Below are 12,834 nucleotides of genomic sequence, written 5' to 3'. Positions count from 1 at the left end.
CTGCCAGTGCCATGTCTTCCTGGTTCATAAATTGAGGCTCAAACACTGAATTATGCTCAAAGCACAAGAGCAACAATTTTAGAGCAAGAGTGGTGATTTCGGGACAAGAATTTTATTTCTGGTCAGGGCACATACCCCGGATGTGAGTTATATACCTGGTTACGGTGAATTCAGGAGGCAACCTATCAATGTTTCTCTCTCATATAGAAGTTTCTCTCTCTCTCTTTCTCCCTCTCTCCCTCCCTCCCTCTCTCTCTCTCTCTCTCTCTCTCTCTCTCTCTCTCTCTCTCACACACACACACACACACACACACACACACACATCACACATGTAGATATTTGGTTTAATCATACTCAGCTCAGGGCACATTTTCATTTTGGTTCTGGGCAGGAACCCTTTCCTATTCAATCCATTTATTCTCCCATTTTTTAGATCTCATTTCCATATCCCCATAGACAATCATTCTAATACATTTAACACGTGTTCGTAAGTGCTGTTGCAAAATGAATATTGTTTATGCACGTGCATTTGGAAAATGTATGTAAAGGTTGTGCGATCTCATCTTGTTTTGTACCTTTCCCCTCAGCAGTCTGAAAGACTAGCCTGTGCGGCTCAGTGCGTATCTAGTTTGAGGCTTCTTACTGAGGCTTGCTGCTTCGCCCCATCTTTTCGTCTTTCCCTCAAGACCACACTTCCTCAGAGTCTGTCTACGTTTGCTGCCTCCAGGTCCTTGCACTGTCTCCCTAGCTTTCTGCCTTCCACACTCACCATCGCCCAGTGCTGCCCTCTCCAGGCCAGCAGTGCCTATGGCTGCTCAGATCCTTCTGTTCTGCTGTTAACTGGCTAGCAGGCTGCAGCCTTCTTACTTCCAGGACTCTGACGCCCCCACAGTCTATGATTTTCTCTCTGCTTTTAGTCCTACTGAAGTTTTTCCTAGAACATGCTGATATTTATTTTTGATAAAACTTTTCAAAGAATAGTTTTAGATTTAGAAAAAAATTGCAAAGATAGTACAGAGCTCCCATATACCTCACACCAGGTTTCCCCTATAATTAACATCTTATATTAATACTAGAGGCCCGGTGCATGAAATTCTTGCATGGGGAGCAGGGGTCCTTCAGCCTGGCCTGTGCCCTCTTGTAATCTGGGACCCCTCAGGGGATGTCTGGCTGCCGGTTTAGAGGTTAGAAAGAAACCTTTTGAGAGAAAAAAAAAACCAAAACAAAACAGAGGTCACTTCAGTGAGGGTGGGTTCTGAGGAGCTAGGGTTAACTTTCTGTGTGAAGATTTGCCAGACCAGGGAAGAGGGGAGGAAGGAGTGAGAGTGTGTGTGTGTGTGTGTGTGTGTGTGTGTGTGTGTGAGAGAGAGAGAGAGAGAGAGAGAGAGAGAGAGAGATCTCCCCAAAGATTTCAGACTCTTTTGTTCTAAAGCACAAAACTTTATCACATGTCTAAACACAAACCATCGTGTACTTCAAGCAACATGTATTAGGGAAGGAGAATGCAGCCTTAACGCAAAGGGTGGGGGTGTCAGAGTGAGTAACTCCTCTGGTCCCCCCAGCTGAAGCTCCTCGAGGACCTGCCTCTTTGCAAATCCACTTTTATCTCTTGGTTCGTGGGAGGTTAGGGAGCGCAGCATTATCCTGGGAGGGGAAGGTCACCGGGTCTGCACCCATGGTACTCGCCCCAAGTTTCATTTCCTCACCCTCCCGGGTTGCTTTCTACCCCACCACTGATCCAGTTAATGGGGTCAGAGGACTGCACCTGGACGCCTATAGGCAGAGACTGTGCTGGGGGCCAGGTGGTCCAGCTCCGAGGCCCCTGCGTCCACCCCCCAACCCCACCAGCTTTGACTCAGGATGTTCCAGCCCCCCGCAGCCCCCCCCCCTACTGCATGCCAGACTCAGTCCGACTGGGTGCAGGGAGAGATTGGGCGGCTCTGCGGGGGGTAGTTCTGCAGCTAGTGCCTTTGAATTGCTCACCGACGGGGGTGGGTGTGTGTGCGCGGGGGGGGGAGGAAGAAAAGCCTCCCCAGAAAGAGGTTTTTCAAAAGCCTTCAGGGACCTGGAGGTTGGCCGGCCGGGGCCTTCCTTTCCTGGATGCCAGCAGCCAGCCCCACCCCTGCCCACACCCGCCTTGGCCTGGTGCCACCCACGTCTGCTGCCACCCACCCCCAGTTCCCATTCCCCATTGGGCAATTGGCACCTGCTGGCCTGGGAGAGGGATGGGGAGATTGGCCAGCAGGTCCCGATCAGGCGATTGGGGTGGTCAGTGGGCGTCATAGCGACCAGTCATTCTGGTCGTTTGGTTGTTCGGCTATAACAGTAGCTTAGACTTTTTATATAGAGAGATAGTGCCTTTGTTATAATTAAGGAATCAATACATTATTATTAACTGAAGTCCTACTTTGTTAAGATTGCCTTTGTTTTTACCTAATGTGCTTTTCTGTGCCAAGATCCCATGTTACATGTAGTTGTCATGTCTCCTTAGGCTCCTCTCAGTTGTGACGTTTTCTCATCTGTCTCTTGTTTTTGATGACCCTGACCGTTTTGAGGAGCGCTGGCGAGGCATATGGTAGGATGTCCCTCCATTGGGATTTGGCTGATGCTTTTCTAATGATGGCACTAGCACTGGGGCTTTGGGGAAGAAGACCACAAAAAAGCCCTGTTTTCATCACTTGGGATGGAGGGGACCTGCTGTCACCATGAGACATCCCTGCTGATGCCGACTCGATCACCTGGCTGAGGTAGTGTTTGTCAGGTGGTCTCCATGGTGACATTATTCTTTTATTTTTTCTTCCCTCTGTACTGTATTCCTTGGAAGGAAGTCACTATGTACAGCCCACACTTGCTAGTAAGAAGGAGAAAGCTATGCCCCAACTCCCTGTGCATGGAGGACTTACATAGAGTCTATGGAATTCTTCTGCATGGGAAATGTGTCTCTTCTCCCTATTTATTCAGTTATTTATTTATGTAATTGATATGTTTTTATTGATTCGAGAGAGAGAGAGGATGGAGAAGGAGAAAGAAACATCAACCAGTTGCCTCCCTGGGATGACTGAATTTGCAACCTGGGTACGTGCCCTGATCGGGAATTGAACGAACGATGTTTCGGAGCATGGAAACACCGAACCAATGGAGCCACAGCAGCCAGGGCCAGTTACTTTTTTGTATAGAATGAACTGATAGATATTGATTTCATACTTTAGGTTGTCTCTTTCTTTCTTTCTTTCTTTCTTTCTTTCTTTCTTTCTTCTTTCTCTCTTCCTTCCTTTCCTTCTTTCTTTCCTTTTCCCCTCCTCTCAAAATGATCCAGCATTGATCACTGGGAGCTCTCTCAGTTGGTTCCTGGGTCCTTTGACATAACCCATCATTGTGTTTAAAAAAAAAAGTTTTTTGTTTTTTTTTTTAACATTTCTGGCACTAGAAGATACCCTATGCTCAACTTGTATATTTCCTTCCCCAGTCTTAGAATGCACCATTTCTCCCAGGAGTCCTGGTTCCTCTCATGAGAGAATGGTATTAGAAACCAAGTTCTGGGGGCCAACTGTGTTCTGGTCGCTTATTCTTCCACCCACTGTTTCTTTCTCTGTGCGTTAAGTTTTGTGCTCCTTGCCCACTGACAATGGGGGTTTCCCAAGAATTAATCACATTCAACTCAGCAACAGAGTCCTGACTCTGTATGAGAACTTTTCCTGAGATCAAGAATGAATAATGCGCCATCATAAAGACTCTAGCCGAGTGTGGGAGATAGGTGGACATGGAAACATAAGAGTCAATCTCTGGGGAGTCCCTAAGGAACTAGTGAGTAATTCAAACTGTGGGATCTGGGGAGTTTGAGCTGGGGCGGGGGGGGGGGAGGTTAAAGGAAGACATGTTCCCAGGCTCTTAGAAGCGGCCTTCTCTGGAGAGAGCAGTGACTGCTGATGCTGAGGGTAGCCTCTCTCTTCCCCACCAACGTGTTTCCCCTTTCCTGGGTGGAAATGAGCAGACCCCCTTCCTCCCCTTCTCTCCAGAGCCCTGGAAAGACATGTGGCACAGGGAACTTTAACAGTGTTGGGAACAGTTTCTTTCTTAGGTGACGGGTGGGTGCAGGGATGTTTATTTTTGCATCCATCGTTCCTTTATTATGAATGTGTCATAATAAAACTTGAGACATATTAATACAGAAAATATAAAAGACCTGTATGTTGGCGTGACTGACGTGACCCCGCACTCTAGCTCCTGGAGCAAAACAACTTGTTGCTCCCGCCTGGAGCCAGGAAAAATGCAGCTGGTTTCGGCCAGATGGGTCTGCCGGAGCCTGTCTGACCAGCATTGCTTCGTGTGATTGTTACTGAATACCGAAGTGATGTGGCAGATAGGAACCTATACCCTCTCCCCTCTTCCCCATCCTCTTTCCCCCCATCCTCCCACCCCACCCTCAAGGCACATTCTGACTCCCAAAGGGCCTCAGAGCAGGACATAGAGACCACCTTTCCCTTTAGCAGGGACATGTCGCTGGAGCTATTCTGCAAGGGCTGGGATGGGATTTGAAGTCCGGGCATGAACTCCCCTATCTCATGGCAGCATCTTTGCTCTGCAAAAATGGACTCAGCCTCCTTATCTCTCCCAACTACAGCTATCGGTGAACAACAACTTTAAAACGGACAGTTCTAGCTCTGGCAGCAGATGAAACAAAAACAACAAAAACAAAAGTCCTGCCCACAGGCCCAGCAGTGGCTCAATTGGAATGCTGGCCCCGGGCCAGGCAGAGTGTTTGTTTGAGGCTGGGGTCAGGGTGGGAGTGAGGTCGGCACCTAGTGTTGCAGGCTGCTAACTGTGAGGTTCTGTTTGTGAGGCTGGGCTGTTCAGCCTTGGGGTGCAGGATTTTGCTCCTGCACTGGTCACAGGGCCTGCTGGCTCCTGAGAAGACCACGTTAGCTGGTGTGGTAGGTAAATACAACTGCAAATCCGTTCCCCTGGAACCTGCAGAAGTGGGATTCTGGGATTTGTGAGCCTAGGTCATAAGAAGCCTTGCAGCTTCTGCCCACTGCTTTTGGAATTCTGTCTGGCAGCCTTGACCAGTTATGGAAGGACTCTCATGATCCTGAGACTGCTAGGCTGATGCGACCTCTTGTAGGCCCTTTGGTCAAGAGTCCCATCCAAGCCAACCCATTCGCCAGCTGAATGCCACGTTGATGAGCAGCGCCCATGGATGTCACTCAGAGAAGAACTGACTGAAACGAGTCTCTGAGCGATGACATTGTGAGATATAATGAAGTAATTGTCATTTCATACTTCTAGGTTTGGGTTATTACACACTGATAGATAACTGTCTGATTATCAGCTTCCATACCCTCTAATGATATAAGAGACAAGGGATCGTGGTTCATTCTCAGAATGACCTGGCAGAGGGCTGGAGACAAAACTAAAGCATGAATTCGAATGTCCTGGAAGCTCTCTGCTTGGCAAACCCTGTGGGTCCTGGGCCAAGTGCTGGAGTGAAGAGAAAGCTGACGAGCCAAGGTCTAAGGGGAGGGGCTGAGAGAGCCTGGGGTGGGGGCGGGGGGGGAAGCAGGGGGCTGAGCACTGTCTGGAAGAGGAAGAGGATCAACTCGGAAGATTAGTAAAGGAGTGGATTTGGGGAGGAGGGTGTGGGGTGAGTGAAGTGGGGTACTGGGTTGCTGGGTGGAGGGAGAACAGGAGGGTGTGGGAGTGTGGGAAGCTGGAGCTGGTGTCCGGCCTGGGTTCAAGCAGCCCCTGGGCTGGTGCCTTCTCCCCTGCTGCTGTGCTTGGCTCCCTTTAAAAGAGCTTTGTGGGTGCCCCGTGATGTCACACAAACAGTGCAGGTGCAGGCCTGGCCCGTAAACCACAACAACATGGGCCTGTGGGGCCACAATGCACGGGGCAAAGATCCTGGAGGGGGATAAAGGGTGATTATTTGTTTAGCATCATTAGCAAGAGCCCCAGAAGCCTTCCAAAGCAAAGCAGAAACTTTTGTACTAAGGAGATTAAACCTTAAACTCAGCTGAGAAGGCTCTGCTGTGTGGAATGGCTTTGTTGTGCCCAGCATTGTATGTGATTATATGCAAATCACCCGGAGGCCTCCCTGGGGTCCTGACCACAGAGGCTTAGCTGCCTGCTGGGCTGGGTGCACAGGAGAGGGGGCAGCCTCAGGCGCTGACCAGGCAGGCCCAGCACCCAGGCAAGGGAAGCCTGTGTTTTCTCAAGTTCAGGAAATGGGGGGTCAAGGGCTGACTATGTTAACCAGAGGTTTCTGATGGATGAACAGGAGTGTAGGGACAGAAGTGCCACAGGGGATATAACCAGAAACTCAGGACAAGGTCCAGTAAGGATGGGGAAGGTTCTTACATCGCTGACCATATCCCCCAAAACATCCTCTAGCGTTCTCTCTTGAAATTTTGAGTAATATATTTGGTTGCCAGAGAAATGGGGGCATGTTTTGGTTTTTTTGTGTCTCCTCCCTGCCCTCGCCACTCCCTCCCCAGTGCATTAGCCAGGGTCCCTAGGGGCCAAGGACTTGGGGGGTTTATCCTGGTTTACTGATCCAGAAAATGCTTAATGTCTGCTCTGTGGAAGGCACAGTGTTAGGTACAGGGTGGGGGGAGCAGTGGGAGGCCAGTGAGGAGAGAGATGAGTAAGTTACTTCTGTTGGTGTTGTTCAGTCTGCAGATGAGATGTGTACCCAGGTAATGAAATGCTTGGCGGAAGTTGGTAAGCGCAGGAAGAAATGCCCAGAAGAAAGTGCCTGCCTTCAATTAGGAAGGAGCCAGGCCTTGAAGGTCTAGAGACCAGGACAGGCGAGGGGGTGGGGCTGCGAGGGCAAGGGGTACGAAGTGGAAAGTATGGGGTGCATGCAGCCTGGCCATGTGCCCTGGGTCACACTGGGTCTCTAGGGATTGGGAAAAGCAGCGTCTGCGGACCAGGGCCCACATTCTCTTTCTGTGCTAGCATCTGGCCTGCACAAAGTGGAGTGAGCAGTTTAACCCAGGAACTAGGCAGTCCGGGACCCTCTGTGGGCATGTGCAGAACAGCCAGGGTAGCCCCGGAGACTTAGCGTCCTGCCTGCTGATGGCCCTGTGGATACCCTGGCATGCCTCTCTGCCTTTCCCCTGAGCAGGCTTCAGCTGCTTCAAAGTCCTTGATGACGGGGTCAGCTTGGACATATCCAAGGCCCTCCCTCCTTCTGGGTAGGCCTACAATATTGTGCAGCAGGGGTCAGCAGTGACAGCCACCGGTTCCCCTCCTGGGAAACTGTGGGCCTCCTGGGGTGCTGCAAATCTGAGCTGAGCATGAGGATGGAATGAGATGGGCCTTTGGCCTAGAAGAGGTGTGGCTGACGGAGGTCACCCAAGATCAACCAAGCCATCAATCTGAGAAACTGGGCTGAGTGGCAGAAGCAGGTAAGAGCACGGGGTGCAAACTGGGTTGTCTACCCTTGTTTCCTGATCACCAGACAGTGGTGGGAGCAGAGGCCGGGTCGCAGGCGTTGGCCATTCAGCCTCCTGCTTGGGCATGGGTACCACCTGGCAGCCGGGGCCCTGGGGTTGGCCCAGCGAATTTCAAGAGGGAGGGACACCAGTCCTCAAGGTGAGCACAGTTCTTGGGGCCAGGTGGGAGCACTGAGACTTGCGAATGAGAAACATTTGCTTTAACAACAGAGAAACTCCATCCTTTGGCATCAGCCGCCAGTCCAGTCCCTGGGGGACCACTGGCCTCATGGAGCGCCCTTCTGGGGCGGAAACAGGGGAGGGTCGCTGCGGGCTCTGCTATGGAGGGAAGGGGAGGGGAAGGGGAAGGGGGGAGGGGGCTCTGAGCACGGAGGATGAGGATTATTGTCTGCCTTCCACAGGTCAATACACGCCTCTCCTCTTGCGGGAAGTTCCTGTGAACACGGGGTCTCTGAGTTCTGAGGGGCCTGTAATGGATGAAAGCCAAAAAAAAAAAAAAAAAAAGTAAAAGAAAAAAAAAAACACCCAGAACAAAACATCCCTCCCCCAAATGAACCACATTGCTCTTTGGAACTGTGTGTCCTTTGCCCATGAAGGAGCAGATGTTCCTGTGAGGGCTGGGGAATGCTGCGGGAGCCAGTCGGGGGGAGCCAGGCAAGAAGATCCCAGATGATGGGAGAGTTAAAAGGAATTTTGTAAAGATATTGTCTGGGCTCCGGTGGGATAAGAGGCGCCGGCTGACGGGGCTGTTCAGCTGCTCAGGCTTTTGTTCTGCCCCGCAGCGGCTGCTTTCCACCCAGCCCCGGGCGGGAGCTGGGGACAGGGTGCTGCCTGCCATCTGCAGGAGGAATACAACAAACACCCACACGCGAGCCAACGGAAACTCTCAGCAAAACAAACGCGGAGGGCAGGGCGCGGGCCGGTGTGGGGCAGGGCGGCCGCAGGGGGCGGGGACTGTGCCCTGCTCCAGGGTCAGCGAGGTCTGGACCCACCTCCCTCCGCTCGCCTCCTCCAGCTGCCAGGTTTGGAAAGTCAGAGTTTTTGGGGGTTTTGGTTTTTTAAAATATATTTTTATTGATTTTAGAGAGGAAGGGAAAAGGAGAGATAGAAACATCAATGAGAGAGAATCATTGTTGGTTGCCTCCCGCATGCCCCCCACTGGGGATGGAGCCTGCAACCCCAGCATGTGCCCTTGGAGGAAATCCAAGCTGGGACCCTTCAGTGCGGAGGCCGAGGCTCTACCCACTGAGCCAAACCAGCTAGGGCCAGAGTTCTGACCCATTCTGCTCATGCTCCTCACCATCCCGTGATCAGGCTGCTGGGTTTGTAGCCAGCCTCGGACCTGGGGTGAGATGCACAGTTGGGTAGCTTAGGATCAAGACCTGACTCGGCCCCTCCAGTGCATGGCTCTTTAAGCCTCTTGCTTTCATATCTGTCAAATGGGGAGCTGTTAATGCCTAATCGAGAAGGCTGCCAGAAGGATGGAAATACCATCTGTAAAAAGCACTTTGTAAGTTGCAGAATACTGCAGGAAGGCCGCTTGTTAGCATTTTACTTCTGTGGCCTACCATTTGGGTCTCAGGTGGCTTGCTCCCGGCCTGAGACTATACAACCCATAGGTACACATCAGTGGGGAAGAAATCCTGGACTTATAGCTGGGAGCTGAGGTCGGGTCAGTAAGGAAAGTGGGAACTGAGGTGGCATGGGATGTGGGTGGGGTACAGAGCCACATCTGATGGCATTAAGTGCTGGGCCCTGGGCTTGCTCTGGGGATTGAGGCTGGAGCAGAGGTCTTCCCTGAATCTCCACTCTGCTCTCAGGGGATTGGCTTTCCCCATGTCCACGCCTCAGCAGTGAGTGGCAGTGGGTGGCCGGTGCCCACAAACCTGTTGGGACAGGGCAGCTTGTTTGCTCTTCCCAGGTCCCAGCCTGGTGGACCGGACCCAGAGTATTGTGTTGCTCAGCCAAAACACTCCTTTCTTCGCCTGCCTTCGTTTGTGAAGAGGAAATCAAACCCTGGGATACATGCTCTCATGGCCTCAAGCCAGCGCCTCAAGTGTCATTTCTGGGGAGATGCTCTCCCCAGGGCAGGGTGTAGCCTCCAGGGAAACAAGAATCCTTCTCCTTCTTCCCCTGCTCACCTGTGGTGGTGGGCCTCCTCCAGATTTCCCCTCCCCGACTCCCCGGCCGCCCCCCCTCCCCACCATAGGAGGCTCTGGGAGACCAGAGCTGGGTTGCTGGGTTTCTGTTCCAGCAATGGGTGGTGCTGGTGCATTCCAGCCAAGAGAACCACCAAAGAGGTCTTTTTTGCCATTGCCCTGTGGCCTGGTGCCCTCACCTCTGTTTGCTTTGGGAACCTGAGACGGTTCTCATGCCCTCCAGGGTATGTACTGCTACACTTCAGCGTTCTGGTCAGAACCTGGCAGCCCTGGGGAAGCCTGCACCAGCCTTTCTCAGTTGCATCTCGCTGGAGACACCCAGGACCAGGTGAGGTCTGAACTTTAGAGACCTGCTGGGTGAGGTCTCTTATTCTGCAGCCAGAATGGGATGGCTGATGGAATACGAGTGAGGCGGGAAGAACAACAGGTGGTGGTGGTGGTGGTTGTGGGGGGTCAACAAAGATATTGTCCAGGACTTGGGCAGGGAGGACCTCAAGTATTCCTTGCCTCCCTAACCCCTCCTGGATGAATGGTCCTTTTTCTATCTGGAGAAAGAGGGATTGATAGGAAACTTGGATTTGAGTCTGCTGATGCTGCTAATTAACCATGACAAAAACATTTTACATCCCATGCCTGAGTTTCTTCATGTGTAAAATAAGGAAATCAGACTGGTGTACATGCAATGACCATTTTATAACCCCGGCGCAGTACAAGCAGTAAATACTGATTTATGAACAAATGCTGGACACCATCTCCTTCCTGCCTCACCTTCCAGGAAGTCTACCAGGCTTGGCCCAGCTGAGATGACAGGGCTTGTAGAACTGCTCCTAGGCAGAACAGACCTATTACTTGAGAAGTAGCGGTAACAAGATTCGGTTTCTGAGGAATATGGAAGTTTAATTTTTTAAACAGTGTAAGGCAGTCTATAATTAACTTTGGCTAGCATTCTTCACTGCCTTCACACATGTTCATATCTTCTCTACCTGGCAGGACAAAACTTTATTTTCTCCTGTCTGTCCTTTCCTTTTCATCTTACTTAAATATTGGATTGCAATTTGGCTGCCCGTGTGTTTGTTTAGTATCCATAGCCCAGCATTGAGTGATTTGGGCGTAGCGATCATGAGCTACATTCTTTTATGTCACCCCGCAGTGAGATGTCTTGCTCACAAGCATTCCCCAAGAGTGTCAGTGCCCTGAGAGCCAGGCTTTCCCTCGGTGCTCACCGCTCTCTCTCTAGCTCCAGGAACAGAGCCTGGCACAGAGTAATACTCATGGATATTTGTTGAATGGCAAAGGCGTGAGGAGCAAGTGTTCCTAGGTGCTCACTGATTCGCTGCCGCCTGTGACAGAGCCTCCGTGGCTCCCCTCTCAGTGTCCTCGGTGCGCAGTCCTCTGGTTCTGCTCCGCTCCCTCTGTGTCCTCCTTGGGGAACCCCAGCCACACTTGCTTTCATGCTAATGGCTCTAAGTATGTGGCCTCAGCTCTGAACTTCTCTAGAATCCACTTCTGTTTGTTTGTTTTTGTTAATCCTTGCCAGAGGATATTTTTCCATTGAATTTTAGGGAGAGTGGAGGAGAGAAGGAAAGGCGGAGAGAAACATCGATGTGAGAGAAACATAGATTGGTTGCCTCCTGCATGAGCCCTGACCAGGGCCCGGGCCAGGGAGGAGCCTGTAACTAAAGTACGTGCCCTTGACTGGAATCAAACCTGGGACCCTTTGGTCCGCAGGCTGATGCTCTATCCACTGATCCGAATGGGCTAGGGCTAGAACCCACTTTTGATATCTCTCGTTGACTGTGGGGCAATCAACAGAATATCAGCGTTGGAAGGAAACTTTGAAGCCATTAAATTAGATCCCTTCCCTAAACTTCCCCAGCTTTTACTCTACTCCTTCAGCTCTGTCACAGAACAGCCCACGGCGCTGCTGTCCGCCCGCTGGTTGTCCTGCCTCCTGCTTTTCCCTTCCCCCGTCCTCTTGCCTAAATGGTAAGCCTCTTAGCAGCAGTGACCATATCATAAATGAGTCAATTAACATCTGTTTATAAGTAGTAAATATTTGATAATATGGAAAAATTTAATAATTAAACTTAGCTGTTCCCTGAGTAGGTTTCAGGGCTCTGTCCCTCCTCTTTCATTTTGGAATCAGAAAGCCCTAAGTTCAAACTCTGACACTGCTCCTTAGTGGCTAGGAACTTTTAGGAAACTTCCTTTTCTGAGTCTTGATTTCCTCATCCATAAAAGGTGATAATAGCAGTACCTCCCTCGTAGGTTTGGTACGTGGACTCATGAGATGTGTAAATTCAGTGCTTAATACAGGGCCTGACACATATCAGGGGCTCGAAAAATGGGAGTTACTGTTATTAGACTGCTTTAATCTTGGGCCTGGGGTTCTAGGCCAGCCACAAAGCAATGGGTAGCTCTTGCCCTGCACGTTCCCACTCCCAGTTCACCCCTGCACATTACTGAAGTGATGGTCCTTTATTTTCTGGATCAAGGAACAAGGACCAGTTCTCCCTTCAGATAAGTCCATTAATTTCTGCTTCTGAATATGAAACTCTTTCTTCACTGACATAGACCCTCTGGGGGCACAGGGAGGAGAAGGAAACGAATCTGTGTCGAGGAGGCACGGGGCTGCTGTTACATCATGGCACCTGGCCTTGAAGTGCTTGTGAAGTGGTGGGAAGGAAAAGCCAGGCGGTGTGAAATAATTAACTCCCTATGTGGCAGGGCTGTACTCTGATGGCCAGACTCAATCGAGAGGCCCCGTAACACAGTGGTTAAGAGATTCGGTTCTGGAATCACAAAGACCAGATTCTATTCTGCCACCAGTGCTATGGATTTTGAGTAAATTTCTAACCTCTCCAGGTCTCATCTGGGTTCCTTTGTGAGGAATGGATGAGGCCATGCACGGAAAAGTGTTTAGCACAGTGCACGACACATAGCAAGGCCTCCCTGGTGTTAACTACTGTTATTATTATGTGTTTTCTGCATTCAGAAAAGAGCTCAGTGAGGCCTGTGCTAATCAGAGGGGATAGGATGTAGATGAATGAAGAAGAGAGGAGAATGCACTGTCGATGGGAAACAAAACAATACAACAACAGCACGCAGCCAGGAAAGACTGAGCAATGTTTAGTGACATTGGGCTGTATATCGGGACCTGAAGAGAGAACACAGTCTGGAAGACATGAGAAACTAAGTGGGAGCAGCTGAAGGAGAAGTGG

This window comes from Myotis davidii, unplaced genomic scaffold, assembly GCF_000327345.1.
Source record: "Myotis davidii unplaced genomic scaffold, ASM32734v1 scaffold8, whole genome shotgun sequence".
NCBI lineage: Eukaryota > Metazoa > Chordata > Mammalia > Chiroptera > Vespertilionidae > Myotis > Myotis davidii.
Note: the sequence above shows the minus strand (reverse complement) of the source record.